Here is an 11371-nt window from a genome sequence, read left to right on the forward strand (position 1 = left end):
TGGGAATTGTATGCCCGGCTCCTCCCTGGACTTATTTATAAATGCACATCTCAGGGGTTTATGTGTTTGTGTTCTTTGAAAACCTCATCTGTTTCCCTGAAGATTTCTGCTTCATCAGTTCCTGTCTGTGGGTCCCTGGTTGATAACCTGACTTCTAAAAGCCTGTGAATTCACTGACTGCAGTTGTTTATTTGTTTTCCTTCCTGTTTGGCTTGAAAAACCTGCTCTCTCTAACGTTTGCTATTAAAAACTTTAAGAGAAACGCTCTTGCGTAATTTATTTTTGTTGTTGTTAATTACAGTTCTCCAGGTTTTCGCTCTCTGACCTGGTGCACCAGCACAAGCACTGCACTGCACTGGAGCTGACAGATATTTCTGCTCCTTTGCATGGGGACAGGATGAGTGCCATGCTCACCACAGAGCTCCTGGGCAGCTTGGACTGTGAATAGCCTGAGGATATTTTGCTTTGCTTCATACCATGGATTTTCCAAGCCTGTAGCTGCTACATGGAGCAAGATTTGGAACAAGATTGGAGAGTGGACACTGGAGTGTCACACACCTCAGAGCTGGTAATGGAACTGCCATTGGTTTTTCCATTCTTTATGGAAAGGTAGCAAAACCTGGAGAACAAGCAGCACTTGGAAAATGTTATCATAGAATCAGAGAATGGTTGGCTTGAAGGGGCCTTAAAAACCATCTGGTTCCACCCCCTGCCGTGGGCAGGGACACCTTACACTGTCCCAGGATTGCTCCAAGCCCTATCCAACCTGGCCTTGGACACTTCCAGTGATGGGGCAGCCACAGCTTCTCTGGGCACCCTGTGCCAGGGCCTCACCACCCTCACAGGGAAGAATTTCTTCCTAACCCCTAATCTAAACCTGTCCTATTACTCCATGTCCTTGGAAACACTTTCTCTCCAGCTTTCTTGGAGAATCACTATTAAGGCAGCAAAAAAACAAACAAAAAACCAAAAAATGACCCAACAAAACCTAAACAAACAAACAAGCACACACACAATTGTGCAGGTTTTAGTATAGTTGAAAGGTTTCACGAGTTCCCCTGGAAGTGACTAAAAATGAAAGGAAGCAGCAAATCTAAAACACCTGCATGACCTACCCATGCTCTTACTCTTGCTGATGGGAGTGTTTCTGTGGGAGGTGCAGGTAGGAAGGTCTCACCAGGTGCCTTCACCTGAGGAGCACCCTGAAGTCTCCAGAAATGCCAGTGGCAGTGGCCAACTTGTGAGGTGGGTCCCTGTCCCCAGGAATGACTGTCTGGCCACGAGCAGAGCTGGAGATAGGCCTGGTTTGACAAACGTCACAGCCTGACAAGTGTTTTTCTCACCTCTCTCAAGGGCTGCTGGACTCTGGCCTCTCAGAGTCCCTGCTCTGACAGTGCAGAGCATTCACTGCAAAACACTTGAAAGGCGACATTATTTATGGCTTGTCAGACTGCCCCTTGTGCCAGTGAGTTAGGGATGCACTTAAGAAGGACACAGGATGTATTTTTTTCGGAAGGACAAAGCCCATTTGCACATGAGGAGCCATCTCCTGAGCACCAGCACTTTGCAAGTGAACCATCTCCACCCCACCACTGCCCAACAACAGCCTGTGAGCTGCAGATGCAGCTTTTGTCAAGAAACACCCCCACAGAGCTGACTCTAAAATAAAGAAACCTTCCTTGTGATATTTTTTTTCTTTTAAAGCTCCCAACTACTGTAAACTGTGGAGGAGCAGAGCTGCAATGCTGGCCATTAAACTGTCTGCTCTTTCCTGTTTGAACAGGACCTCTCCAGGGTTTTAGCTGCCTCAACCACCATGGGTCAACATCCAGGAAGGAAGACGTTTCTAAGGAAACCACGGAGGCTTTCCACCAAGGTGGTTGCATGAAAGCACTGAGACTGGTGAGAGTGACAAAAAGCAGTTCATTGGATATTGTAGAAAAAGGTAAAAAGTTATTGCATGCAGGCTGTTTTTATAATGAGGCCATTCAGGCATAAAATCACTTTAAATAGGTAGTTTGTTTCCACATTGCAGAATTATTTTCGTCTTACTCTTTCAAGGAGGAGTTTATCTAGGCACAGTGGTGTATAAATAATAAATAGCCCCGGGGGCAAGGCATTTTTACTTTTTTTTCCCCCTGCTTTGTATCCTGTTGCAGTTGGTCTCGGGCTGCAAAATGAATTTTGTTTTCTGAAATAATATTATTTACTTTGAGCACAGTCCTCTGCGAGAGGCCACGGATTCTGTTCTGCAGTTGCAGTGTGCCAAAGCAGACAGGAGCTTTACAGTGCAGCATTTGCATTAAATGACTTTTCTGTGCGTTCCAGGGCAGTTTGCTCTGGGGACAGGTACAGTCACACTAGCTCAGGGACCTCCAGGAAAGCTCTGTGTGTGCATCCAGTGTTTGGGCCGTGCGCATGCCTTGGAATGGGAATGGTTTGGGGATAACCCATGGACAGTAGTGCAGGGTCACCCTGAAGGTGGTCACTTAGAGGAGGAGGTGTCAGGAGGGAGGCTGAAGCAGCCATGGGGCTTGCTCTGCTCACCACGGCTCCCATGGAAGTTTTGGAGGCAGTTTGGGCACATCACCAATGACTGCCCACGATTTAATCCCAAGGGCTCTTGGTTTGAATGTCAGCCCCTCTGACCTTTGCCATTTCCTCCTGGCACAGCCCTGTGCGGTGCTACCCTGCACTCCAGTCCCTGCAGGGAGCCCTTCTTCAGTAGAGCAAAACTGGGCTGAGCAAACAACAAATATTTAGGAGCTTCAGGGCATGAAAAGAAAAAAGGAACTTCCCTTCTCTATTTTGTTTGTAGCCTCAGGCTTTCCCTACAGACTTGATAGGAGAGAAAGGAAACAGGAGAGTGCTGCTGTTTCTCACCTCTTCCTTGGATTGCCTCCCGTGCATCATCAAGGATGAATGTTGATAGTGAAAGAGGCAAAAAAGGAGGATTTTTGGTATGAGAGACACAGGGTTCAGCGGGGAGATCCAAGCAGGATGAAAAACGCAGTAGGTGGCTCCTGGAGGGGGATAACAGGGACCTGCAGCAGGGAAGGGTTGGGTTCAGTGGGCTCGAGCAAAGAGCCTCCATCACACGTGCCAGAGAGGTCCAGAAGTTTGAACCTGGGGGAAATAAATGGGAAACGCTCAGGAAGGATCAGCCTGAACCGATCCAGACACACAATAAAGCCCCAGGTTGCTGGAGGGAGGGAAATTCCTGCTCTCCTCAAAGGGCCTGAGTGATTAGCTCTAAAAGCCATGTGCCAACGCTCATCCTGCTCAAGATAAAACAACAGGTCATCTGTTGCAGCCCAGGGCTCTCCAGGCTGAAGTCTCATTTCTGTGCTCCAGGGGCTTGAAGTGCTGGTTCAGAGGTCACCTCACAGCTGAGCAAGGACCAAGCTCATTTTCACTGCAAACAGAGCCCTCGGGGCAGCACCCTGGGCTCAGTCCCTCACAGCCCTTGGCGGAGGAGGAGAGGTTTGGAGATCAACAACCTGGAATTGGTGGTGCCAGGGCAGGTGCTGCTGGTGTCACCACGCTGAGATGGGGATTCATCTTCACTCACGTAGCAAACCTGTTGAAATGAAGACCTGTAAAATAAACCCCCATGGTCCCATTCCCTTGCACCGAAACACTGTCTTTATTCAGGAAGGAGTATTCCTTATTCCTTGCCTAAACTGTGCCTTCACCTGCACAGGTGGGGGATCTTTGTCCCAGCTAAAGATGCAGAGTGTTTGCAGAAAAGTGTAGATCTCAGCAAACTCTTCGCCAACACATAAAAAGTGAAGAAAAAAAAAAAAAAAAAGACCTCTCTTTAAAATGGAAACATTCATATTTGTGGTTTAAAAGGACCTTTCATTTCATGCTTGTCCCTGGTTTCCCGTGACTGGAACAGTAACAGTTAATGGGGTTTGGAAGGTGAAACAGCACCTGAAGCAATGAAAACACCCACTGGGAGCTGGGCAGAGTGATGTCCCTGTCCTTGCTCTTATCCTCTCTGGGGCTGCCCTCAGCTGTACCTGGAGCTGTGCTGCTGGAGAGCTACAGAAGTGAAAAAGTCACATGCTGCTAGCCTAGAAAGCAGAATTTTTTAATTTTTTTTTTTTTTTCCCCAGACAGCATCGAAAAACGCAGTGCAAAACACGGGTGAAATAAAATGAGAACCCCTTTATCAGCCAGGTAAGACCACAGGGAGATCCTCTCCTCAATCCAGCACAGTGTTTGTGTTAGAGGACCGTTAGATAAAAGGACACTAGAAACTTCGGGGAAATCAATTAACCAGGATGCTGATATTTTATCCAATATTTCAGTCCACATGCCACCTGAGCCATGAATTTCCATCCCATCCCCTTCACCTGTACACGACTCTGTTTTTTCCCGTAAATAATCCCGTATTTGCAGTCCTTCATTGCCCTCGGAAATAACCCTGCCCTTCCACAGAAAGAAATAACCCACAAACCTCAAGAATCAACTACATCACAACTGCAACACAAGAGCTCTCCGGGGCTCGTTGAGGTGCCCTGCAAGCTTTTCTGGGTTTTAATGTTTATTCATTATAAGCAGGAGCAGCTTTTTTCCATTACAAAGTGATCTATTTCACAGCTTTCAGCCCAGAGTGACAAGCAATCAAGCAGCAGTTTTGCCTTAACAATTGCTAATATATTTCAGCACCTAATGAATCTATGCAAAAAAAGGTAGGTAAAGCCTAGAAACAGCCTATAGTTAACTCCTGCCCTCCCCCTGCAAGGATTTTTACCCCCTGCCTCCCAATCTTGTGTTTTTACTGCGCGGCAATTAATTAAAAAGATCAAGATAGAAGAAAGATGGAAACCTTATTACTGGTGTTGTATTTCCATACTAGTTTTGCCCAGGGAAAACGTTTCCCAGGAGATTAGCTAATAGTTAAGCTATTAAAATCTTCTAAACTGGAAAGGTTATTTGCAAGGTCAGGCAACTTTACTAAGCTGGTAGTTTCAAAATTATCCCGGGTTCCTTTACTAATTCATCGATCAAAATAACACGTTTTAAATTACAGATGAAAATGGGGCAGACTTAAGTTCCCGTCATGTAAGCCCTGCATGAAAACTGCACATTACAAGGCTCTGACCGTGGTAATTTTTAAGTGAGAATGAAACATTTGTTCTTATTATGAAGTGCTGATTTACTGCAAATTCACAGAGAGCTGAACCAGCCTTCACGCTGAAAACAGGTTCATCTGACCGCCTCCTCCCAGGGGCTTTCAGCAGTTAACACGACATTATTCCCCCAATGACATTAGCTATCCTTCCAATTCCCTGTTAAAAGCGGGGATGCACTTCAGGGGAAGGAGAGATAAATGAGGGCTCTTCTCACGGATTCATTGATTTAACCCGAAGTTTCCACGTGGGAATCCAAGAGATCTGCAGAGGCCAGCTGAGCTCCTGTGAGCTGTCTCAGGCAGGTCATGGGATGTCCATGTACGAGAGCTGTTTCCACTGGTGCACCAGGAGAAACTCTCTGGATCAGTGGCTAAGGTCAAAGGTTTGTTATTACCCTTCTGCTTTGAATTTTGAAGTCCTCCATCTACGTGAGTATTTGGATCATCCAGATGTCACCCTACTAGGGTGGGAGTATGGGCTTTCCAGGCTAACTCTGTCAACCTGTCACTGCAACTATTCCTAACACTAGGACCCCGCTTTGCGGATAATTTCAGGTTGGGCACTGCAGAAGAATTTGAAAAATCTTGGTCTGAAAAGATTGAGCATCTCTTATATTTGAAGTCAGATGCAGAGAGGAACATTTGCTTCTTTTTTGAGAAAATAAAGTGGGGAAGGAGTTGGGGAGGGGTTAAATGAACCCGTAAAGCATTAGCAGGCAGACAGGTCCAATCACACAAAATCAGCACAGAGGATTGAGATGTCCAAGGCTTAAAAAGACCCAACTTCCAGCCTCATAGGGAATGCTGGGGAGGGCCCAGACTGGCACACCTTGAGGCTTTTGCATGCTGGGCACAGCACTTGGTGCTCACAAGAGTCATGTCTCCTCCTGAGCCACGCTTCTAAGGATGGTTTTGTACTGTCAGTGGCTGTTCCACCAAAACATAGTGCAGGCTGTTCTGCCTCAAAGCGTCTATGTTGGGGGGCAGCAGTGGCAGGACTGCTTTTCTCTCCATCTGGCCCCTCTGTGTCCTCCAGCAGAGGAGTCAGCATTTGTGGCTACAGCTGCAGCAAACCCCATATGTGGAAGTTTGGAGCATTTTCTCTCCCAGCCAAGGCATCTGGCTCTGTGGCTTGTTCAGCTAATAGCCTTGCTGGCAGTGCTGCGAGCAGCTCCGGAGCTAAACAGTCATGGAGAGGCTTGGGGAGGAGCTCACCTGTCCTACAGGGCACTTTTCATTCTTTGCTTTGAAAGGATGTGACTCACTGACATAAATTTCTTAGACTACAGAGGGAAAACGCTACTGGATAATAACGATCGCCTTTCAAAGTCCCTGCTGTCGGATCTCCTGTAACTTCAGGAATTGTTCCTGTCAAGGTAATGTTTTTATAAGTTGGTGAGGGTTTTTTTTTGTGTGTGTGTGTGTTGTTTTTTTTTTCCCATTGTGAACCAATTGCAAAGTATTCAGGCAGCAGGACATATGGAAATCATATGAGGTTTTAGTGCACTACACTTGAAAGCGATCTCTTGAGGAACGCAGGGCAGTGTTTAATGCCAGACTGCTGAGGCATCACCCAGAGCTGATGCCTGGCAGGAAGGGAATCTGAAACTCCTCAGTCTTTCATCTTTGTGGGGATCACTGAGCTCTCTGGGTTGAAAGTGTCTTTGGTGCTGGTCAAAAATCTCCCACTATACTTTTTTTTCCAGGGAGAACATGGTGTTTGGTTATGTCAACGCCATCTGTGTTCTCAGAACATTTCGGGTTTTTCTACTGGAAATGGAAACGCCCACTGGTGAGCAGCCCAGTTCTCCCATCCAACACCTGCAAGGGGATTTGGAACAGTGATGAGCACAGCATTACCCACCCTGGTGATATTTTCCTGAGCTGGCACCTCCCTGCTGCCACAGTGCTGAAAATGAGGCTGGAATGTAGTGCTGGGATAAGGGAGAATGGCTTTAAACTCAACAGAGTAGGTTTAGGAAGGATATTAAGAAGAAATTCTTCCCTGTGAGGGTGGTGAGGCCCTGGCACAGGTTGCCCAGAGAAGCTGTGGCTGCCCCATCCCTGGAAGAGTCCACGGCCAGGTTGGATGGATCTTTGAGCAGCCAGGTCTAGTGGGAAGTGCATTGGCTTGGAGCTCGATGATCTTTAAGGTCCCTTCCCATCCAAACCATTCCCTGATTCTCTGATTCAATGAATGATGACATGAGCAGATTTCAGGAGGGGGACTTCCTGACTGTGACTGTTTCCACCTCTCATTTCTTGTCTAGCACATCCCTGGCTGCTCAAATTACTTCTTATCAAGGGCCAACCATGCTCTTTGCCCTGTTTTTTCCTAGATGGACTTCACCTTCAGTATCCTTATGGGGTAATAGATCATAATTTCATCATGAAGCAGCAGCTGCAGAACGTGCCCATGGCTCTGATCATTACTTACATGTAGCTCCAAAGCAGTGTGCAAGAAGGCATTGCACAATGCCACCTCACACTTGCTATTTTAACTCTGTCTGTGCAGTTCCACGGTGAATGGACCCTTGCAACCCCACAGAATTCCAGGAGTAAGAAACTGCAGCTGCTGAACTGATAGAAAATGTCCAGATCTATGTGAGCAGAAAATAAATTTCCTTTGCAGAAGGCCTGGAACAGAGAACACATGGGCTGGCAATTACAGTGTGACCATGAGGCTTGTTTTGCCTCTTTTTTAAGTCACTGTCTTATTAGAACTTTCCTTACTTCCAATTCTTTGGTGGGCAAACTGCATATTTTTACATTTTAACAGGATGTATTTTAAACTGGCACCTCTCTCAATTTCATCTCTGGGACTGGCTGGTTCAGCTTCTGGAACAAGAAATGGCTGAGCTGACTTATGTGTTCTAGCCGAAACATCATGAAGTCTGTAGTTTTCTTTAGGGGACAGCATGTGGGTTATTATCAAACCAGAAAACATATGTGAATAATTGAGGAAAGCAATCCAGCATTTAGGTTAGAAAATGTGAAGTCAGCTTGCTGTGAATAACATATCTCTGCATTTTGACCTGCTGCTGACAAAGAATATATTTCACTATTACCTGGATAGAAATGATTGGGGATTTTTTCTCCTCCAAATGAAAGCCAGTTGAGAGAAGCTGGCAACAGACAAATGATACTCATTCCTCCCCTGCTTTTACTTAATGGTTGATATCGAGATGCTCGGCATTTACTGGTGACATGACTATTAAAAACATATTTCTTATCTGGCTCTTTTATTCCTACAAATCGAGCATGGAAATAAATCTGTGCTGATGGAGCAGTGAGCAAGCAGTCGTGAAGAGAAGAGAAGAGAAGAGAAGAGAAGAGAAGAGAAGAGAAGAGAAGAGAAGAGAAGAGAAGAGAAGAGAAGAGAAGAGAAGAGAAGAGAAGAGCTGGCGTCGAGCTCAAGGCCACCGAGCTGTGCACCTGCCTGAACTGTGCTTGCCACGCATCATTTTCACACAGGGAACCACAAAACCCGAATCCTCAAGGAGTCAAAAGTGTGCTGGACTCAAGAGAGGAGGTGTAAAACCCAAAGGAGACCTCAGAGCAGCCACTCAGCCCAACACTGGTGCTTTATGGGGAGGACTGGGACACCAGAGTCTGTGTGGAATTCTTCCTGTGGCAATCCCAGGTGGAGGGACAGCAGCAGAATGTGCTGATCCACCATGCAGTGCACTCTGCTCTTGGCAGGAGTTCATCCTATTAATCCCATAAATAAGTACATTAATATGTCAATATGTGGATGGAACACATTGCCAAGTGCAAAATAATCTCTGGCAAGCGATGTGTGTGTGCGTGCGTGTTACATGATATACAAACACCATCCTACCCAGATCAGGTTTCCAGGGTTAAAAATACACCATGAATTAAAATTTCATATGAAATTCTAGCTTTGGTGAGTACTGGAAAACATTACTTTCCCCCTTCAACCCCATAAAGGCTTTTATTGGGGAAGATGAGTACATGTTTCACAGTCTTTTCCACAATGGAAGGGAGTGTTTTAATCACAGGCGTACTGGGAAGAAATGAAATTACCTTACCAGATTGCTTGAAGGTACTAAAAAAAATCTCTGCAATGGTCCTTAATGCCATGCAGGCAAGGTGGGACAGCACACGGACTCCGCTGAAATGTAATGACAGTAAAAAATGTCACCTTTATTTACATTAACCAAATGTGAGCTTGAGGTGATGTTTTGCCTCCAGAATTTCTCTGTTTATTTTATTGTCTGTCCTTGGGGCGTGGATAAAGCTTTACATGATTATCTGAAGCCAGCAAAGACATAACTTCAGGCTTTTTAAGATCTACAGATGGGCTCCTTTGGAGTGCTGGCAGTGTGTGCAGGCACGATCAGGTATCTGCCCTGCGGGATCTGGGTGTCTGGTGACAGGGAAAATCCCAATCTTTCCTTGTGATGGCATCACCTACTGACCAAATGGAAAAAAAAAAATACCAGAGGGATGGAAAAAAGAGTACACTGGGTGCCTCCATATTTCAGATTTGGCCATGTCTTGATAATTTTCTTGCTGCAAAGTCCTTTTAAGAACACGTTCCATTGTTTGGCCGCAGGAGGAGCTACCAAAGTATCCAAAGAGGAATCCCATCACTCCTCCTGTGAGAGGCCAAAACCCACGAGGTCTCTCTCCTAGGGAGGCTCTGAGCTGCACTTCTCATTCTTGAATTTCAGTGCTAAAGGGAAATCCTGGTGTCTCAGGAGCTGAGCTGTGCCTCTGGCTGTGAGAGGCACGCTCACTGCAGGGACTTTCAAACGCAAATCCTGAGAGATTCCAGCCTGTAAACAGCCTGGATTAGCAGGGAGGAACATCCCTCCGCTGGCCTTGTAGGATTCTCTCAGGGATAACCTGATATGGTATCAAAACAAAACCCCTCTGTTGCTCCATTTTGCATTCAGCCCTACCGGGACAACATGGGAAGAATCGATCAAACAAGATTGATGAGGCCACCAGGCAAAGCTTGGGTGCAAACCAGTTCCAGATTTAACACCAGCCTTTGCGTTTATATTCCCACTGAAATCACAATTTTACTGCGTAAAGTAACTCAGGAAGGAACCAACCACTTTGGAGACAGGGTCTTGGTGCAGTTTTTACTTGTGATATTTTTTCTGTTGTGTCTGAACATAGTTTTAATTTTGTGTCAAAATAAATCTGAGACTGATAATTTTTCTTATTGTTTTACTGAGAAAAGACAATAAACTACTTGCTTTGGCTGCACTTCCTTCTCGGCAGAAGTTATTTGTCCAAGCACAGCAGCAAAGTTGGTGAGGGGAGGAATAAAAAAAAAAAAAAAAAAGCACCTGCCCACAAAATTCTTTAATCCCTAGCGAAAATTGGGTTAAGATTCAATACATTCAGCAAAAAGTGCTTGTCATGTTCCCCGTTTCAAAGGAAAGGTGTCAGCTCAGAGAGCAATGTGAAAAGCTGCAAAGTTTGGGGAAAATCCCTCTCCCATGGTTTGTAGTGCCAGCCACAAAGCAGGTAGCAGAGAGGAGGAGTCAAGTCTCAAAGCTGCTAGGCCTTTATCGCAGGCATGTAAATCCCCAAAACCCAAAGGCATATAAATCCCAAAGAACCAGCTGCTTCCTTGACTCCATGAAAATAAAGCAGAGAAAGTGCTCGGAAAATCTGGGTGAGCAGCAGCACCCATGGGGAGGATGGGAGGAGGAGCTGGAGGAAGAAAAAGCTGGTTTTCTGCAGTTTGTGCCACCAACTACTCTTTTTAGGTTTAAGGGAAGAGTAGCATCTTTTCCCAGCTCTGAAGTGATGGGGGGCTTTGCTGAACCCTAGGAAATGCACAGGTAGGGTCCACATGAGAAAAATAAAGAGTACAAGCTGCAGAAAAAGTAAGAAAATGTGTAGTCTGAGAGCTCCCTGTAGGTCCAGCTAGGCTTCATCAACACCTTGGACTGAATTCTTCCTCCAAAAGTCATCACTTTGCTGCAGCTGGGCAGGCTGGAACACATCCTGGTATAAAATGATATTTGCAGAGTAACCAGAGAAAGAAGAGGTCACACCATTTGTGAAAGCAATGTGAGCAGGGAAGCACAGGCATTGCTGGCAGCTCAGCTCATCAGCACCTAACGTTAGTAGACCAGGAGGAAAGGAGATAAGCCCTGGCACAGCTGTTGGTAGGATGGGGGTTTCTTGCTTCACTGTGGAATCCAGCCATCCCAAAAACCCAACCTATCCTTGCTGTAGGCA

General features: G+C 46.0%; 2 long non-coding RNA genes across 3 annotated transcripts; one reads left to right on the forward strand and one right to left on the reverse strand.

The window, feature by feature from the left end:
* Positions 1-2079: 2079 nt before the first annotated feature.
* On the reverse strand, positions 2080-4548 carry LOC136294310 (uncharacterized). The gene is made up of 2 exons (XR_010722359.1): positions 4466-4548; positions 2080-3580 (listed from the first exon to the last, which is right to left on the reverse strand). It is a non-coding gene; the product is annotated as an uncharacterized lncRNA (long non-coding RNA).
* Positions 4549-5403: 855 nt separating this feature from the next.
* LOC136294311 (uncharacterized) lies at positions 5404-10317 on the forward strand. Of its 2 annotated transcripts, XR_010722360.1 has the most exons (5): positions 5404-5526; positions 6426-6519; positions 6850-6935; positions 7659-7747; positions 7923-7963. It is a non-coding gene; the product is annotated as an uncharacterized lncRNA (long non-coding RNA). The 2 variants fall into 2 exon arrangements; XR_010722361.1 differs by lacking the exons at positions 7659-7747; positions 7923-7963 and adding an exon at positions 8404-10317.
* The last annotated feature ends 1054 nt before the right edge of the window (positions 10318-11371 follow it).

Source organism: Chamaea fasciata, unplaced genomic scaffold, assembly GCF_029207755.1.
Source record: "Chamaea fasciata isolate MVZ Bird 193981 ecotype frontalis unplaced genomic scaffold, bChaFas1.0.hap1 SCAF_10, whole genome shotgun sequence".
In the NCBI taxonomy this organism is placed as follows: Eukaryota; Metazoa; Chordata; class Aves; order Passeriformes; family Sylviidae; genus Chamaea; species Chamaea fasciata.